Source organism: Chlorocebus sabaeus, chromosome 27 (assembly GCF_047675955.1).
Source record: "Chlorocebus sabaeus isolate Y175 chromosome 27, mChlSab1.0.hap1, whole genome shotgun sequence".
Lineage (NCBI taxonomy): Eukaryota > Metazoa > Chordata > Mammalia > Primates > Cercopithecidae > Chlorocebus > Chlorocebus sabaeus.
In genome coordinates, this window is record NC_132930.1 from 36,854,750 (window position 1) to 36,874,697 (window position 19,948).

Here is a 19,948-nt window from a genome sequence, read left to right on the forward strand (position 1 = left end):
ATGAGAACACGTGAACACATAGAGGGGAACAACACACAATAGGACTTTTCAGAGGGTGGAGGGTGAGAAGAGGAAGAGGATCAGGAAAAATAACTAATTGGTACTAGGTTTAATACCTGGGTAATAAAATAATCCATATAACAAATCCTCGTGATAGAAGTTTACCTATATAACAAACCTGCACTTGTAACACTGAACTTAAAAGTTAAATAAATAAATGAACAAACAAACAAAAACATGCCTTGAAGAAGCAAACAGTCATTCAGTGAACTGCCTCTGGAGAGGGCCATATGGCACTTAAGGCAATTAAAATATTTCTTTGATATATTTTGAAACAGCTGCTACTTGGGTAGCAAACAGAAGTGGCCTTGCAAAGCCATGCCCCTCCCCTTTCTGGGACTTTCCCCAATCTGAGAGAGATTGAGAATCTGGCACTTTTAAAAGTCTGAAAAGAAATGTTTACTATCTATTCTGAAGGAGGCTTCATCTACATAACAAAGCCACCTTTGCAAGGCAAGCTTCTTCTTTTCTCTCCCTCTTAACCTGTCTTGCCACTAAACCTGGTTTACCTAGTAAATCTGTTTCTGGCCATGCTCTGACTCTGAATTCTTTACTGTGGCCTTAGGATGATATCTATGTTTCCATAATTCACTAGGAAGTTGGGTCTTCATTCTGAAGGCTCCCATGTATATGCATTAAATAAATTTATATGACTTTTCTTCTAATAATCAATCTTGTCTCAAGCCGGTATATTTCAGGGAACTTTAGGGGACCAAGGGCCTATAACCCGCACAACTGGGATCTGTGGGCAACTCATAGGAGCTGAAGGTCGTCTCCAGTTAACATCCAGGAAGAATCTGGGGCCTTTTGTGAGAGAGCCTCAAGGAAATTAACTCACCAACAACTCAGTGAGCTTGGAAGTAGATGCTTCCCCAGTCAGGCTTCCAAATGGAAATGCAGACTGCACTGACATCTTGATTGCAGGCTGAGAGACGATTGGGCAGGCCCAGCTCAACTGTACCTGGACTCCTGACCCACAGAAACTGAGATCATATATATGTGTTGTTTCAAGTTGCTAAGTTTGGGGTAATTTATTGTGCAGTGCTATAAAACAAATACAGTTCTACTAGTTACAGCAAAGACAAGGAAGGATGTGCTGTCTGCATACTCACTATAGCAATTAACAAGTGTAGTGTGTGTGTGCATGCATGCACAAGTGTGTATGTTGACAAACTTTGCACACAATCATGGACTAAATGATGGCCTAGTACTTAGAGTAGCTGAGAAGATGGGGGAATGTCTGTCAAGAAAAAAGAGTAAGGTCAATGAAGGGAAGCACCAGGCATTCATAATTCTAAGATGTTTCCACACTGATATTGTATGCAATGTTTAAGGCCTGGCTTTTGGAGTCAGAGGATCTGGTTAAATTCTTATTCCCCTGTGTAACTTTAGGATAATTGCTTAAGTTCTATGTCTCAGCTTTCTCGTCTATAAAATGAGAATAATCGTAGTACCCAACTCATAGAGTTCGCATGTGCATTAAATGAGCTAATATAAGTTAAGTGTTTAGAAGCAGGCCTGGTGCAAAGTGAACCCTAAATGAACATCGCTATTGTAAAGCCACAGCTAAAAAGTTAGAGTGTTGTTTATGCCCCCTGGAATTCTCAGATTCAACCTCTATGTCACCGTACTTATAAAAAGGCTCATGAAGATGCCAAAAATTTTCACCATCATGGATGAAAAACTGGGTCCTTTGACTTGGCACAAACCACACATTTATCACCATTGAGATCTGTTTTTTAATGTCTACTGTGTACCCCCTAACAGCAAACAAAACCAAAAATAACATAAGCGTAAAACAACTCTGTCTCCTGTGCATAATGGATGGTAATAAATCATGGATAAATCGTTCATCAGAAGAAAAGCAAGTGAGTGGTCATGCATTTCAGCAAATTAATCACCCACAATGTTTCTGGAAACTGAAACGAGAAACTTCTGCAGGGAATCTAGCAAGTCTACCAAGATAAAAAAAAGTCATACACAACATTATTCTGAATTAGAGTCTCCTTGATTTTAGGGTAAAGTTCATCTCCTGGCTGACGACTTCAACCTTGCAATTGACTATATAATGTGACCTTGTCTTACTAAAATCAGAGCACCAACAATCTGTTTCCCGGAAAGTAGGAGGAATTCACTGGTATGAAAAAGCAAACTTCCTGGTAATCAGCTAGGAAGTTGGTATTTCCAAATCCGTTTGGACCAGACATACGTTCCTGACACATTTCAGATATAATTTGAGGATCAATTTGATTCTGACAAACTAAACACAATTTTAATGATTAAATCTCTTGTTCTAAGGGAAAGAAATGCCTATCAAAGTCATAAAATCCTAAAACTAAAACAAACCTTAAGAAATTATTGAGCTTAACATAGGTGCTGGAAGACTAAGTGTGTTTTTTGTTTTTTTGTTTTTTTGTTTTGTTTTGTTTTTTCCCCAAGATCACAAAGCAAACGGGTGTCAAAGTTGAGAATAGGGTCCAAGTCTCTAACTTCCCAGCCCAGGCTGAGATGTGGGCCTATTCCTGGATACAGTAGAGGGACACTCCACAAACAGTAAATGAAGCTCAGAGAAGGCAAGTAAGTTGCCCAACATCAAACTGTAAATAAGAGGAAGATTTACAATTTGGTGTTAAGTCTTTCTAACTCTAATAATCTCACTCTTAGCCTCTTCCATGGTAATACTACCATCGTGAAAGTAAGAATGATGGCTTATAGCATGCATTCAATATACTACCTAATATTAAAGTTATTATTAAATTGAGTAAGTAGAAACATTGTATTGATTTTTTTTTTTTTAGTACCTTGGAAATCAGTCTTGATATTTAACCAATTTCCTGAAAAAAAAAAAAAGGTAGAATATATTATGAAACCTGTGCTACATATTATGAACTATTGAAAGTGTCTCATTTATTGCAAGTTCATCACATTTTCTCAGAAAGATTATAGTTGAGGGCAACTTCAGAATGCACTGCTCACACTCACTATCCAGAGGAGGCTCACTACCTTGTCTCCTATAAAGTCTGCCTTCACTTTTGAGCCAAGATCTCGCTTAGCTTTTCCCAGAATTGTCCTCAGGTGGTGACTGAGAAAAGTCATGGTATTATAAGGGCTTCACCATTTCAGTCAAATATGGGACTCCTTTAAGAGACCATCTATACTTTGGAACTCTCCATTGGGCTGACAAAACCTTCGCCTGTCATCTGTCTTCCCTTGTCCAATCCTGTTTCCCCCCCCCCTTTTGCTTTGATAAGTGTTATGTCCAAATAAGTCTTCTATACTCCAAATCCCATTTATTTCAGTGCTTGCTTCCCAAAGAACCCATCTTGCACTAGTTAGACCAGGAGAGGTCTGAGAAAGTAGGTGATGAGATGAGTTTTTGTACCAAACTACTTACTGCCCAGCTGATAGATGGTCTCCATCCCTGGTGGGAGGTAGTGTAAGGGTACAAGGTAGTGATCCATTACTAAATATTTCACAGTAAGCTGGAGGAGCTTGCCAATAGAAGTGGATGCATTGGTCTGTGCAAACATTCAGGTATATAACATGTACTTGGGAAAAGATGGGTATAAGAAAAATAAAATTGATGAATGTTACTAGGTTGTATTGATACCCTACAGACAAATAATTAAAAGCTAAGAGCAATTAATAAAAATGGAAAACTAAGTATGCAAGTCAGCAGCATCTTTCATAGCTTGTCAAGAAGTTCTCATCACATGAAACTGGTAAAAAGGAAAGCTTAAAGAGCAAGCCCAGGTCTGAATAGTCAGAGTGGCTTATTGTCAATGAGTACTGGATGGTCTACCCAGAAAGGTCTGATATGCAATGTCAGAGCCTTAGTTGGGAAGCTGGAACACTGGCACATGTGATAAGGACATTAGGGTAGATGTCCCCAAAGACTTTAACTCTCCAGGCCTCTCTGAACTGTCCGAATCTATCCAAGTGACCAATCGTCCCTCTTTAAAGCTAGCCCTCTGCTCTGGAAGTAAAACCTACAGAGGTCTCTCTCCAAGAAGATAAGAAATTCCCCTTTGAGTAGTTGCTCCACATCCTCTTCTGGGCACCAGGCCTGTAAATACGGCCAAATAAGGAAGAAAAAGAACTATATCCAAAAGTAGCTGCAAAGCCCAGCCATCATGAACCAGCAAAGCCTGGGGAAACACATATGAAACTGTGTTTCAAGGATGCTTGATTAAGGCTCACTGGAAAATAGGACTGAATGGAGGTGAGTTTATGTGACTGGAACACATTCTCAACATTCTGGCAAGAACCCCAGGAGGTGACACAAAATTACGTTTAGGGTAGCTCTTAGAAGCCTGCAAAAAGCAATAACTCAAACTGAGTGAGTTTGAAATGCCTGAATTTCCAGAGGAAAGAATTCAAAATTCTTGGGAAGCAGATATGTTAAAATAGTATATTGTAAGAGAATGGAACATCTTCCAGAGGATTATATTCCGAGAGAGGTTCACTAACTGATGAATGAGGCCATCAAAAACATTCAGGAGTATTTTCTATGGGCTAACAGTGGGAGAGTCTGTCCTAAAATTGTGTTGTTTTAACAAGGGGGTGATGGGGCCCAAAATAGAGGTCAGGTAGTATCACTTAGTAGCCAGAAGCCAGGGATCATACTTATAACAACCAATAAGGTTGGAATGTGCTAGAAGCCATAAAGAGTTATGGAGATAGTAAATAAAATATAGTGCTCCTAAGGGCAAAAATCTGTTGGCAGCCTGCAAGAGCAATGCTTAATATATGTAACCACAGAAGAACAAGAGTGGATGATCAGGAGGCTGAGGAAGGTGCCTTAATAAAATGTCATGATCCCTTGCTTAATTTTCAGTCCTTAGTCAGTTTCCAGACACAGAACCCACCAGCTAAAAAAAAAGTGCTGATCCCTAGGATAAATGAACCTGCAACCCTACAAGTATGTACTGTAAAAATTTCACCAGGTTCTTCCCCCAGAAAACCTATGGTCCTTCATTCAAGTGATAATGTACCAGAGAAATAGAAACTCCCAGATGTCTCAAGGATTGTGCTGACATTGAGACCAGAGACCCAAAGTATCATCCAAGCCCAACTTTTAGAGCAGAAACATAGAATTCAGAAAATAAATGAAATATTTGACAAAGTTCAGTTTGCATTGGATTTGCTGCATTTGCGGACCTAGTTGGAGATCATTTTTCCAGTCCCCAGATGAATAACTGTGACTGATATACTTAGGCCCTTGCATTGTGGAGTAAGAGCTGTCATTGTGAGGAAAGCTGAGTGGAAGCTTCAGAAACTGTCTACCCTAGCTAAGATGGTGAATGAATTACATACATCTCAGAATGGCATGGAAGAAATGAGTCCACTTCTTAAAGATCTAAGGGGTACAGGCTAGTGATCTCTTTTTTTATCTCCATTTGATTCAGCAGTCTGGCACCTGCAGAAATGAGATGAATAATTAAGAATAACTATAGACTATGGCAAATTTAACCAGGTAGTAGCTCTAATTATGACAGGAGGATATGGTAGAGCAGTTTAATATAGCTTCAGGTCTATTGTGTATTGCCAATTACTTGGCACATTTTTTCTATTTCTTACAGGAAAGAAGATCAGAAACAATTTGAAACACGATACCTGGTGGGCTTCTTTGTGTTCAGAGGAAACACCTTCCACACCTAGGATACCACTGTAACCTATACACTGGATGCTATGAAAGAATGCCATTTAGAGCAGAGTCTAGATCAAGAAAGGACTCTTCATCAGGTTCCAGCTGCCATGCAAGCAGCCCTGCCAATTGGGTCATACATCCTGGTAGATTCTATAATGGTGGAGATCCAGTGGTGGGAGATGTGCAATGTGGTGTTTATAGCAAGCAAACCCCAGTGAGAAAATCACAATAAAGCCCCCTGGGTTCACATGCAAGTCATAACATCCATAGAGGAGAATTGCACAATTTTTATAAACAATTTCCAGTGTACTGCTGGGTGCTGATAGAAATGGAACTCTTGACCATGAGGCCCAAATTGACCATAAATCTCAAAGTGAACATGACTTATGATTTATTGACAATGCAAAGTCATGGAGTTTGGAGGGCCCAGCAGCAGTTCATCATAAGATAAAAATGGCACATCCAAGACAAAGCATAAGTGATAATGAGAACATAATCCAGCTGTATGTGCAAGTAGCCCAGACCCCCCTGCAACCCATCATCTCCGCATCAGTGCCTCTCCCCTTTCACACATCCAAAGCCATATAGGAGAGAGGGAGAAAGTCTTGTAGGACCAGCTGAAGACGTATGAAAATGACTGAGCTTGGTTTACAGATGGGCTGGCTCAGAATGCAGAGGGAGGCCTAAAATGGATCATGGCAACGTTACATCTTCACTCAGGGATATCTTTGAGAAACAACAGTGAAAAATGTTCTTCCCATTCCCATTCAGCAGAGTTTGGAGACCAAAACTGGTCATTTACTTTGCATGCAAGAAGAATTTTCCAGAGTCAAAAAATGACTTAGTTACCATGTCAGGGACCAAATATGAAAACAATTAGAGGGTTGGGTACCGTAAGTTATGAAATAGAGGTCTGTGAATGCCAAATGGGAACATATCCATCATAGAAGAATCCCTGAGTGACCAAGTAGGCAAAATGATGTATTGTCATTAGCAGCCTTTGTCAGTGGCCGTCTCAGTACTGGCATGATGACATGACCACACAAACAAAGAAGCCAGAGTAGCAGAGATAGAGGCTAGTCATGAATCCAGAAGCATGAACTCCCTTCCACATTCCAAAACTGATGTAGCTACTGCTGCCTATGACTGACTTGACAACAGCAGAGACCAAGAGTGAGTCCCTGGAACAGCACTATTCTTTGAAGAAAATATGTGGTGGTTACTCAATGACACTGTAGCCTTTCCATTTGGAAATGTAGTTCATCCTACAGGAAGAGACACCTATTCAAGGTATAGAATTTTCCTTTTTCTGCCTGCAGAGACTCAGTCCATATCAATATTCATGGGCTCACAGAATGCCTGATCCACAGACGCAGAATCCCACACATGTGGCATCTAGCCAGAAAATTCACTTTATCTTTTTACAGAGAAAGAGACATGGGAGAGTGTCCAGGACCATGGGATATATTGGTTGTATCATCTGGAAGTTGATGGTCTGATAGAGTGCTGGAATAGTGTGCTAAAGGCACAGCTGATGGATCAGCTAAGACACAACACCCTGTGCGGATAGAAGAGAATTCCCCTGTTTTTAGTACACACATTGAATCTGAGACTTTTCATGTGGCTCTGTGCCCCTATAGGAAAAATATATTGTTACAGAATAAACAAGGGGTGGAAGCAGGTGTGGTCCCATTTACAATTATCTCCAACAATCCACTGGGAGAAGCTATGCTTTCTTGACTCCTACCTTTGGGATCTGCAAGATTAGGGGTCCTCTTCCCCAAAGAGGTGTGACAATCCCAGTGAACTCCAAGCTACAACTGTCACTTGCATGCTTTGTGTTCCTTGTGCAGTAGGTCGTCAGATAAAAAGGTGTCACCATCTTGTCACAGACAAGTGACTGATCAGCAGGAGGAGGTAGGGCTGCTGCTACACATTAGGGTCAGAGAAGAACAATTGTCCATCCTGGATGATCTACTTGGGATCCCAAGTAGGAAATGGTTTTCCAGATCTGAGATCCCCACTCGGAAATCAGGGCTTGAGTCACACACAGATAAGCCACAGAACAAAAGAGGTAAATACTGAGAGTGAGAGAAATTTAGAATGATAGTGAAAGAGAGAGATGGATGATGGATACCAGTGGTGGGCTCACAAACATCTGTCGTACAAGGGTCTGCAGTTCATCCCGCTAACCTCCTCAGAAGGAGAGGTTTACCCTCAGAAGGAGAGGACCACCAGAGCCCTTGAAGTGTTGACCTTCACACATGGAGCAAGAAGTGTATCTGAATGGTGCAGGAGGTGGACTCTGGTAGACATGGAAATGGGCCCACCAAGTCCCCTCTCAAGAAGGAACGTGATGCCCAGATACCCCCAGCTATTAGCTCCTCAACAGTCTCCTCTGCCGAGGTCACACTCTTGCTGGGGATTAGCTAATAAGTTAACAACTGAGCAGGACAATGGTACTAGGACCTGGTCATGTTCATCAAATTCAGGGTTCCTCTAACAAGCAATCTATTGAGTTCTCCTTTTGTCTGGTAGAGGTTTTGCCAGGCCTGTGTCAGCCTGACAGCTTCTCCTGCTCAACCCTCCTTCCTTACCTTCTTGCACAGCAACAGCCTTTTGCACTCTAATTCCATCTCACGGACTACTTCTCAGAGAATCCAACCTATGACTCCTGAGTACTTACCAAAAAAGAGCTGAGACTTGTCTTTCAATAGTATTTACAAATCTATCACCAATGTAAATTCTGCCTCTGCCCTCAATGAACCGATTTCACTCATATCTAAATATCCATTCATCATGAGCTTAACGTAGATTCTCTCATGTGCTTTAAGCTCTTGGGAAGGTTAGAAATGACCCATATCACTCAGAGGTTATGCAGAGCGTCAAAATCTCCACATTTATATCAGTCACATTTATAAATATACACATTTGAGATATAGGAAGTGTGTATTTATAGTCTCATATATTTGAGAATACTGTGGAAATAGAACATTTAATCAATCGTTTCTATCATAAAATGATCTAAATAATGTGAGTGATGGCTTCATTTCAAATACACAAATATTTCATGAAAATCTGGTATGGGTTAGGTTCTAGGCTGGTTAATGGGGAGACTGTGATAAGAAGACAGAGTCCATAACCGAAATAGCTCTCAAGCCAGGATAGAGAGGCATACTAACAGGTCATTTCCATTTGCTAAACAACTCATTTTTAGTTTGGAACTATTGGGGCGTGTAGAGATTCCAATTTATTTTCACCCACACCTTTTTCTGGGCTCATACTCCAGTTACGTCTGAACAAATGTAAGAGTTAGCAAAATCTGAGTGCTAAATGTGAGATAAGGCCGGGAGCGGTGGCTCATGCCTTTTATCCCAGCACTTTGGGAGGCCGAGGCAGGCAGATCACAAGGTCAGAAGATCAACACAATGCTGGATAACACAGGGAAACACTGTCTCTACCAAAAATACAAAAATTAGCTGGCCGTGGTGGCACGTGCCTGTAATCCCAGCTACTCAGGAGTCTGAGGCAGAAGAATTGCTTGAACCAGAAAATCGGAGGTTGCAGTGAGCTGAGATCCTGCCACTGCACTCCAGCTTGGTGACAGAGTTAGACTTCATCTCAAAAAAAAAAAAAAAAAAAAAAGTGAGAGAAAACTTTGATCTCAGCCATAATTCAATTACCCATATTTTGTCATCCTCATTGTCAAATATTGAGTTATTAATAAACACTTGTTTTAGTGAGCTCCTCAAGAGAGAACCCTACTCCCAGGTTTATTACACAGTAACTAGTATCTGAGATAATTAAAACGAATAGTGCATCAAAAGAAGGTGGAGTGGAGATAACCTAGGTTCCAGGTTCTAATTTTGGATGAGGTGGGGTTGGGGGAGCTGAAACAAAAGAGCTGGAACCAGAAAGGATAAAGAGTTATCTTGTGCCATCTGAAGCAGTGCTCCAAGGGAGAATATTTTGCATCGTAAACACTAGGGTTCTCCAAGGCAGCAACATCCTCTCATTGCCAGGACTGCATGGTTAGGTTATCACTGAGCACTTGGCCAGCTGACTTCCACATGGGATCTGCTTGAGTCTGGGCCCCCTTTGATTTTTCACTTGCCTGCAAGTGGTGAGTTATCTGAGCTCTGTGGCTTTCAATGTTCATCTCCTTGTGATCTCAAGGAGTTGATGGGGTTTAATTATTAGACTTGTTCTAAGAAATTCAAGGTAAAGTCCCTTTAGCAACAACCATTCTTTGTTTGATAGAGTCAAATAAACATTATTCTAGTTTCTTTCCTCTCTCAACTTTGTAAATGCAGCATCATTAGGAAGCATCATTGCCTGGGGAAGCATATAACATTACTCCTATCTTCCCCATTCACTGAATTCTTTTCAAAAAAAATGAAAGGAGAGGAAAGGAGAGAATGGAAAGGGAGCCGAGGTGAGGGAACAGGAGAGGCAAATATAATGCTGTCATTCTAGCTATGACCTAAGGACATATCCACCTTGTTGTGGAGGCTCTTAAAAAACAGTCCCCCCAAAAATCCTTTGTGGCTTTGAAAAGAACAAACTGCTACCAGCAGTTACTATGTTTATATCTGAACGGAAGGGGTTTTTAATTTATTAGGTATATGGGTTTTGTTATTCTCATTAGGACTGCCCTACATTTTCAAAAAAACTTTTGAAAAACAATATTCAGAATAATGCAATAATAAATTTTGCAATTCTTCAACTCTCAGAGAATAAATACAAAATCTATTAGTATTCCATTCCAGTGGAATTTCCAGGAAAGCTTCACAAATACAAACACTTCTTAAACTTCCAAGGAAATTCGGCATTATGCAGAGAAAAAATATTAAAAGAAAGCGATATCACCATTTTCTTTTAAAGGATAATTCACAATTTTAACATAAAAACAATTCTTTTTACAATGCTTGGGCTGAATTAGACATGAAGAAAACATTGGGGGCAACTAACATTGCAAAGAAGGGATGTTATCAGATTATAATTTATTCTGTTTTCTTATAAGCCAAATGTAAAGTTGATTATAACAGAAAGGCTTAGTTTCAGATGAGCTCTTACTGCAGGATTTATGAATATCATTTTAATCTCTCTAATAAGAGAGAAAAGCATATTATTTTCCAATAGCCATGTGGTCCATGGGCAGGCACAGCCCTCTAGACCAATCTGCAGGTAGGTTTCAGAGACTCCAAGAAGAATTGCTCCAAGTCTAGATTGTGCCCACTCTTCCTGCATCTAGTAGCCCCTCAGTAAAGACTAAGAGATAAGTAAAATCTATCTGACCTTCTCAAAATTAAGGATGTAGAAAAGATGGAAAACAGACAAACCTGAGCAACTTTTCAAGTGAAGAAGGTAAAAGAGTGGCTGTATTGGTCCGTTTTGACACTGCTATAAATACCTGAGACTGGGTAATTTATAAAGAAAAGAGATTTAATTGACTCAGTTTCACAAGGCTGGGGAAGCCTCAGGAAACTTACAATCATGGCGGAAAGCAAAGGGAAAGTAAGCACGTCTTACCATGGTGGCAGGAGAGAGAGTGCAAAGGGTGAAGCACTATACTTTTAAGCAACCAAATCTCTTGAGAATTCCATCAGAAGACAAGAGTAGGGGGATGGTGCTAAGCCATTAGAAACAGCCCCCATGATCCAGTCAACTTCCACAAGACCCCTCCTTCAACATGTGGGGATTACAATTTGACATGAGATTTGGGTGGGGACACAGAGCCAAACCAGATCAGTGACCAAAAGAAATGACAAAGGCATTCTCATAATGTGAGCACCTACCATGTAACAGTCACCATTACAGGTGTTTTTACATTGTGGAAATAAAGAAAGGCCATCTAAATAAGAACTGACAAAGGCTATTTATTCAGAATTTGCTGCAGCAATAGAGTCAACCACTGTCTCTTGCATTTTGGCAGAGATCCAAAGGCAGATAGAGGCACTGGAAAGCTTTATAGTGGAAAGAAGGGAAGGCTTCAGGTGTGCACCAATTAGAGGCGGTTGGCCTGGGGAAGCCACAGGGGGACTAACTAGGAGCAGAATAACCTTTACAATTGGTTGGGGGATGCATATTTGACTTTCTCTGGTTGGTATAAACTTGGAAATATGGATATAAATTAGTAAAACTGTCATTTATTAATTAAGTTCAGGTCATTTGGGATTCATTGTTGGAGAAGTTGTTGTTTGACATTCTGGATTGCCACTAAAGCTAGTAATCTGGTTTCCTAGAAGTATGACTTACAGCAGCCCAGCTTCCTGGGCTGGTTACTGTAGATATCAATTGTATTCCCGGGCTGTTTATTGCAGATATGGGTTGCACTTCTGGGCTGGTTACTGTAGCTATGGGTTGGATTCCTGAGCTGGTTACTGCAGATATGGGTTGCACTCCTGGGCTGGTTACTGTAGATATGGGCTGGACTCCTGGGCTGGTTACTGTAGATATGGGCTGAATTGCTGGGCTTGTTACTGTAGGTATGGGTTGGATTCCTAGGCTGGTTACTGTAGATATGGGTTGGACTCCTGGGCTGGCTACTGTAGATAAGGGATGGACTCCTAAGCTGGTTACTGTAGCTATGGGTTGGATTCCTGAGCTGGTTACTGTAGCTATGGGTTGGATTCCTGAGCTGGTTACTGTAGCTATGGGTTGGATTCCTGAGCTGGTTACTGTAGCTATGGGTTGGATTCCTGAGCTGGTTACTGTAGCTATGGGTTGGATTCCTGAGCTGGTTACTGTAGCTATGGGTTGGATTCCTGAGTTGGTTACTGTAGCTATGGGTTGGATTCCTGAACTGGTTACTGTAGCTATGAGTTGGATTCCTGAGCTGGCTACTGTAGATATGGATTGGATTCCTGGGCTGGTTACTGCAGATATGGGTAGGATTCCTGGGGTGGTTACTGTAGATATGGGCTGGATTCCTGGGGTGGTTACTGTAGATACAGGCTGGACTCCTGGGCTAGTTACTGTAGATGTGGACTGGATTCCTAGGCCAGTTACTGTAGATATGGGTTGGATTACTGGGCTGGTTACTGCAGATATGGGTAGGATTCCTGGGGTGGTTACTGTAGATATGGGCTGGATTCCTGGACTGGTTACTGTAGATATGGGCTGGACTCCTGGGCTAATTACTGTAGATGTGGACTGGATTCCTAGGCTGGTTACTGTAGATATGGGTTGGATTACTGGGCTGGTTACTGTAGATATGGGTTGGACTCCTGGGCTTGCTACTGTAAATATGGACTGAATTCCTGGGCTGGTTGCTGCAGTTGGTGGGTCAGGGTTTTATTTCATGTGGTCTGGCCATTCATTGTCTGCTTGTATATTCAGCCTCTCCACACAGATTGGCTCATTTCATTCTCACCTCTACTCTGTGAATTAGGAATTATCTTCCCATTTCATGACAAAGTAAACTGAACCTCAGAAGCTGACAGAATCCTGTTTTAACAACTCACCTCTCAATTTCTCAGTCACAAATTTAATTCAGGCTTATCACCATATTACTCTGTACAGACATGGAGACCTTTAGCCTGATCCGCTGTTTTAAATCTTGGATGATCAAGAACCCAAGCTTTCTTACTGATGACAGTGCTTAGGGGAATGTTCCCCCAGGCAACCCTCAGAGCCAGTACCTCTGTACCATATCCTAACTGCTTCCAAAAAAGCTTCTAGATACAAAAATAAGTCTAACAGATGTTGAGTTTCTCCTCCCATTACTGTGTGCCTGTCCACTGTTCATCCGTCCTCCCTCAATTTATCAGTCTAGTATGAAAAATGCTAATGCAAGATTTAAGGGCTGGGGTACAGCCAAATGAATTAATTCAGAATTATAACCTATGGTTATTCCACATCCTATTAAATTTGAGAGATATTTAAAGATACTGTGATAATCAGCTGAGTACCATGTGAGAAATAGGCTAGGGCATTCATTACAAGAGTCAATATCATCCAAGAAGGGGATGAGGTTAGGGTTCAGGAAAGCTTAGATACCAAAGATGGGCACCCAGAAGGAGGGGAGGCATGCACCTTTGTCCTCAGCTGTTTTACCTCAGGGCTACTTCCCACTGGTTGCTTAGGTAACTCACCTTTTTCCAGGGATAAGCTATTCCTTGCATGGTTTGACATTTTCCTTTGCTGTTATCTGTTTCCAGGCCTGGACTAATATTTCTGCATGGCCTCATGTGGCTAACAACTAGCTGATGATAGGCAGGGTTTGGAGTAGAGCTTTGGGACCACAATCTGGGGTTTTTCTGCCCCAGGAGGTATGCCCTTAAGCCTGTAGTAGCAAAGCCAATATCACTTTTCCTCGGAGCAAGGCAAGCATTTAATCATTACAATTTGCTGCATGGTTCCTCTGGTAAGTGGAAACCTAAAATCAAGGTTTGCCAGGGCTGCCATCACAAAGTAGCACAGATTGGGTGGCTTAAACAACAGAAATGTATTTATTAACAGTTCTGGAGGCTAGAAGTTTAAAATTAAGGTGCCAGCATGGTTGGTGTCTCCCGTGGTCTCTCTCCTTTAACTGTGGAGGGCATTTTCTTTTGTTGTCACGTGATCTTTTCTGTGTTTTTGTCCCAATCTCCTCATCTTATAGGGACACCAGTCATACTGAATTAGGGCAAACCCTGACCTTCATTTTAGCTTAATTATCTCTGTAAAGGCCTTATCTCTAAATACAGTCATATTCTGAGGTACTGGGGGTCAAGACTTCAACAAATGAATTTTGGGGAATACAATTTGTCTTGCAACACAAGGCTCCAGCTTGCATACAAAGTGGGACTCCTGGAAGCACCATCTCTACATCCCAATGGTTGGGTCGGCTTGACCAACTCTGAGTTCTCTGAGACAGCCCTAGACACCTGGACCAGTAACTGGCACAGAGAATGCTGGAAGTTTCCAGATAAGTCTTATCTAAGAAGCTAACGGCTTGCCCGTTACAAATATTCCCAGGAAGTCAAAATGAGAAGCAATGTCCTGCCCAGTAGTAACGGTAAATTCAATAAATTTCCACTTCTGAGCAACTCTGATGTGATGAGCAACTCTGCCCCCATGAAGGAAGAGTGGGAGGCTTAGCGTGGGCTAGGGAAAGGAGGAAAAACTGAAGTAGAGGTTCTCTCTTCTTTGGTTAGAGTCTAAATCAAGGTAGCCTCTAACCTTCTCCCAGTAGCTAGTACTGCTCTGCTCTTGGCCCCAGCCATCATGCATAGGCCCCAAGAGCTTCTACATTCTCCCTCCATCTGCCGCTCACCTTCCCAGCTCCAGCACCTGCCAGAACTCAGCCACTCTTGCTCACTGCCCAGCACGACATTCTCTGTCTTGAGATTTAGGAGCAAAGCATCCTTATCAACTCCTCAAGATCAAAGCTCTGCCAGGAACTCGCCCTCCATGAAATGGATAGATCAAAACCCTGAGGATTTTGACATTTATGTTTTTAATAGATTTTTTTCCCTTCTTAAAACACCCACAGGCTGTGACTGAAGTGGAAATGTGTTTGCTTTTAATTGCAGTGCATGCTTCATCTGCTCTGAGGCTGTGAATCCTCCCTCTCCTCAGAAGCTTCGCGTTTGTATCAAACAGAGCTGGGAATGTGAAGAGGAACAAAAGGTCTGAAATACCACATGATAAGAAAATTCTTTTAAAACTCTTCAATAACAGGAATCTAGAGAGAGTTTAATTCATAGACAAAGAAGATTTAGAGGACAATGCCACTGCAAACCTTTTAATAATTGTTTCTTGCAACCCCGATCCCCCATTTGGAAACTGGCTGCATTTCTCTTCATTTAAAAGGTAAGTATTTCTAAGTCTGTGGCAATATCATTCTATAACAAGCATTCACTGAGTGCCTCATAGGTTCTTTGGGGCACAGAAGGATGAACGAAGCGTGGCTCTTGCTTCAAGTTGCTTAGAACTCAGTAGCTTCAAAGTGGTTCTCCAGACTGCATACATATACCAGATAAAACTGGAAACCTTTTCCCATCCGAGTCCAGCTGGTCTCCTGCCTAAAGTTCTCCTAAAGGTTTTGCTTAAAACATTTTCAAGCCACCTGTTCACATGTCTAAATCTAATATTCTCTTCTGTGTTCTGAATTGGGATTAGTTGCAAATATTAAGAATCCTGCTTTCTTGAATAAGAGGATTATAAGCATTCTTTAGAGGTCTCAGAGTTCAATTACTAACTTCTCTGCATAATAACAAGTATCATTCCTTCAACAGCAATATTTTCATTAGAATGAGCAAGGCTGAGTTGCTTGCTCTAATACCTACTCTGGAGATACATATTTCTAGCTTCAAACACATGCATCTAAACTAACACTCTGAGAATCACTTTTGGTACAGCTCCCTGTAAAGGAGTGAAGTGCACACAAGAGATCTTCCCCATATTTGTTCCTCCCTTCCTTCCTCCCAGTTTCTGACCTTAGTTTCTTCCTCTTTCCTGCATAATTGTAAAGCAGAGCATCTCAATATCAGGAAAGTCTGAGAGCGTATACATTGTTTCTCAGGTTTTTACACTAGACCCACCTCTGATTCAGGCTAGCCAAGCCCTAACCTAAAATGACACAACTATCTCAGGTGTGTATGAGTTGACATTTATTTTTAGGCAAGACACATTGATCTGGCACCTAATGTGCACTATAGCCTGTACTGGTTCTACCTTGGATACAAGTTATGGAAAACAAGGTGTCTCTCCTGTTATAGCATCCTGGTGCTACTGTCATACAGGACACCCTGTCACACAGAGACGTTTGTCCTCTGCTGCAGCTGGTTCTTTTCTTCCCATAGCTCAACATTTGCACTCTCTTCTCCTCCACTTACCTACCTAATCTCTACCATCTGGACAAGCAGATGTGCTTTGCTAACACTGTAAAATAGATTATACATATAAACATATTATTTCCATTTTAGAGATGAGAAAACTAAGGATTAGAGACTATAAGTGACTTATATATAGTATTCACATTCATGATGAGTACTCGAAATAAGTTTCGTTATTCTAAATCCAAAGCTCATGGTCTTTCATCAATATAAAGAATTGATGGTGAAATTATATCTTGCAATTTAGAGCTTTGTGGGAAATGCATATTTTTAGGAATATTATCTCATTTTGCTGTCACCACAGGTCTATGGGAAAGATATTGTAATATCATGCATGGATTTCAACCTACCCCTGAACAACTCAGAAAATTAGGACAATCCTTTGTAACATCACAGTCTCACTTTCCTCATCTGAAAAGAAGGATAGAGTTAAATAACCCTCCCTTGAAATGCTCAAAAACAGAATGAGTTAGAATGAAAGTTAAAACATCTTTCCTAGCACTTTCTACTGGCCACTTGAGTTCAACTCCCTTTTCATCTGTCTTAATTTCGTACCAGCCTAGGTTGATTCAGATAATCTCTAAAGTTCCTTTCCAGGCTTAAAATTTTATTTAAACATACCTAACCATTTCTTATTCTGTTCCTTCTTGTAGCCACGTGACTATGCTATTTGGTTCACAGCCAAATTATGCACAGTATTCGTAAAAGATTGATAGGATGGTCTTTTCATCCAAGCATACATCCGTGGGCTACAATTGTGCTGATTCAAGATGAGTTTAAGTGACATCAGAGGGAAGTTTCCTTTCCCCTTTCCCCTCTACCTACCAGGCTATTATTATTAACATCAGCCAGAGGCAAGGAAGTGATAGGTACGAGCCACAGACACAGTAAATGAATTATCTTAAGCAACTTATTCCTTGGCAGTGAGGCAAGCAAACCAGCAACTTATCTGCAGTACAACTCCAACTTTTTCCAAATCAGTTGGCATAGTGTCATCACTGGCTTGCATATTCTACCTAGTTTTCATTTTTCTAAAAAATACAGAAATTCTGTTCATGTTTTTCTCCTTCTTTCTTTTCATTAAAAAGTAAGTATTTTCTAATTCCAGAAACTGATTAAAGAGTAGACAGGAAGTCTGACAGTTATCAGAGAATTTGAAGTTAAAATCAGGGTCTGTAGTAGACTTGCTTTTACATATTGATGCCAGAGTCACCTAAGGTTATTTGAGGTTAATAGTTGGAGATTGAGCTGTTCAGTTCCCCTCAATTAGGAGATTAATTCTCCTTCTTTGCAAAGAACTCCACCATTTAGTCATGGTTCCACTCTACTGGACTTGTTTTCTCACTTTTCATTTAATCTAATTTGATGAACCTAATCCTTTGGACCAGACCACCTCCATCACTCAGTTCCCCAAACCCACAGGCGGGAAAAAACAAAACAAACAATAGTTGAAAAATGTATCTAATCAACCAGAAGCAAATGTATTTCTAATTCAAGATTATGAATATGGGTCACCCTTTAGAACAAGCAAACACAAGTCAAGCATCGTTCTTCTTAATTTGTTCCAGGTCATTGTTCTCTGCCTGGCTGCAGAACGCTAATGGATCATCTTGATAAAAATTCATTTTTTCATCCATCTGTTACATTGCACTTTTAATGTCAATTTCTCCTAATGTATCTTGATTTTGCCCCAGCCCCAGCTGCAAGCACACTACATTTTATTAAAATAAAGCCTCATGTCTCATGTCTCTAAATGAGGGAAATAGCTACAAGATCATTTTCTCCCCCTACATTTGCAGTTTTAAGTTTCAACATATGTTAGCATAATGCTTTCATTCAATATCATTTTTAAAGACAGAGGCCTTTCTGAATCAATTTCTTAGATTCAGAACCAGGTCAAATCAAATAAGCAGTTTATGCATGTAAGAAAAGAGGTATCTGATGGCAACAAATGTCAAAGGCAATAGAGAAGAGATCATTTCATTTGGGAAACAATTCTTAAAGCATAGAAAGTTTTCTTATATCCTAATCAAATGAGAAAATGGAAGGGGTAAAAACCTAATTTTTTCCATAGCTATCTGACAAAACAGACCGATTAAAGTTTTTAAAGTAAGAAATGTGCAGACGGACGACTTCCCAAGTTCATATATGAATTATAAAGCTATATACTCACAGTGGGAAGATGCTTCTAAGCAAACCCACACCTCAGCAGCCCTTCTCTGGCTGTAACTCCAGATATCAGAGCAAGACCAGGGGAAACTTGGCAGAGAGACAACACTATGACTGCAAATGAGGACACAGAGCCATATAATAGGAGAGGCAGAACAGATAAAGTCAGATGCCAGTTAAAAACGAAGAAACGGAAACATGAATAATTTTAAGGATTTGCCCAATAGTAACATTTGCAACAAAAAAGACAACAAAACTCAGACTGTTGGACTTGAGTCATAACTTGCTGACCTTGGGATACCTTGAAAGTGTCTTAAGGGAGCACATGACAGAGTCTGTATACAGCAGTGTTTTAGGAAAATGAGTGAGTATAATGCATTGATTCTCCAATCCACTGAGTCATATCTGCTCAGGGACTTAGGAGAACAGTCTACCAGTTTCTATTCATTCCGGCATTTGGGGGACCCCAAAGATGATTATTGTCCTGTTGCTTCCTGGAATAGAGTTCTTATACCTTCCCATGGTCTACAAAGCCTATGAGATTTGAGGCCTTCCCTGACCTCTCTGCAGACCTTACCCTTCCTCCCATGCTGCTGCCCCAATACTGGCCTTGTTACCACCACAGTACTTTGATTCTAGCTATTCTGCCAACCTGAGAAGCTTCTCCCCACCCCTCACCCCCAAGCTTTGCACAGTCAGCTCCTTCTCATTTGTTTCTCATTTCAGATGTTTCCTCCTCAAATTGACCTACCCCAACCACCCTATGTAAAATACCTCTCCTCGTCACTCTTTACCAGTAGTAATTGTTTGCATTGGGATTAACGCTATTTGATATTTCCTTGTTTGTTTGCTTACTAAGTCTTGCTCCACACAGAACACTCTTACCATGCAACCTTCTAGAGCAGAAAATGTATCGCCAATACCTGGCACATAATGGAATCTTTACAAATGTTTGAATAAATGTAGCACAAACCCAGACAAAGAGATTGGAAGGCAAAACTCCCTTCAGTGTTGGTCTGCATGCTGATTTGAAAAAAAAAAAAAAAAAAGGGTTTGGGGGGAGGTTATGGAAAACTATTTCTTCCTTCCTGGGATTGTTTCATTACCATTCCCCACTTCCGTGAAGCACCCTCTCACCTAGTGTAGTCAGTATTCATCTTTTTATTTGTATGTCCTTGCAAGGCAGTAGCTTTATTATATATTTAAATTTGCCTAAATGATTATATATATAAGTATAATATATGTT

General features: G+C 40.7%; 1 long non-coding RNA gene across 1 annotated transcript in view; it reads right to left on the reverse strand.

Moving 5' to 3' along the window:
- Positions 1-18,884, reverse strand: part of LOC140710564 (uncharacterized) — a 69,091-nt gene extending 50,207 nt beyond the window's left edge. Inside the window, exon 1 of the long non-coding RNA XR_012091636.1 lies at positions 18,707-18,884. This is a non-coding gene — a long non-coding RNA (uncharacterized lncRNA). The remainder of the gene's footprint in view (positions 1-18,706) is intronic.
- Positions 18,885-19,948: the final 1,064 nt, after the last annotated feature.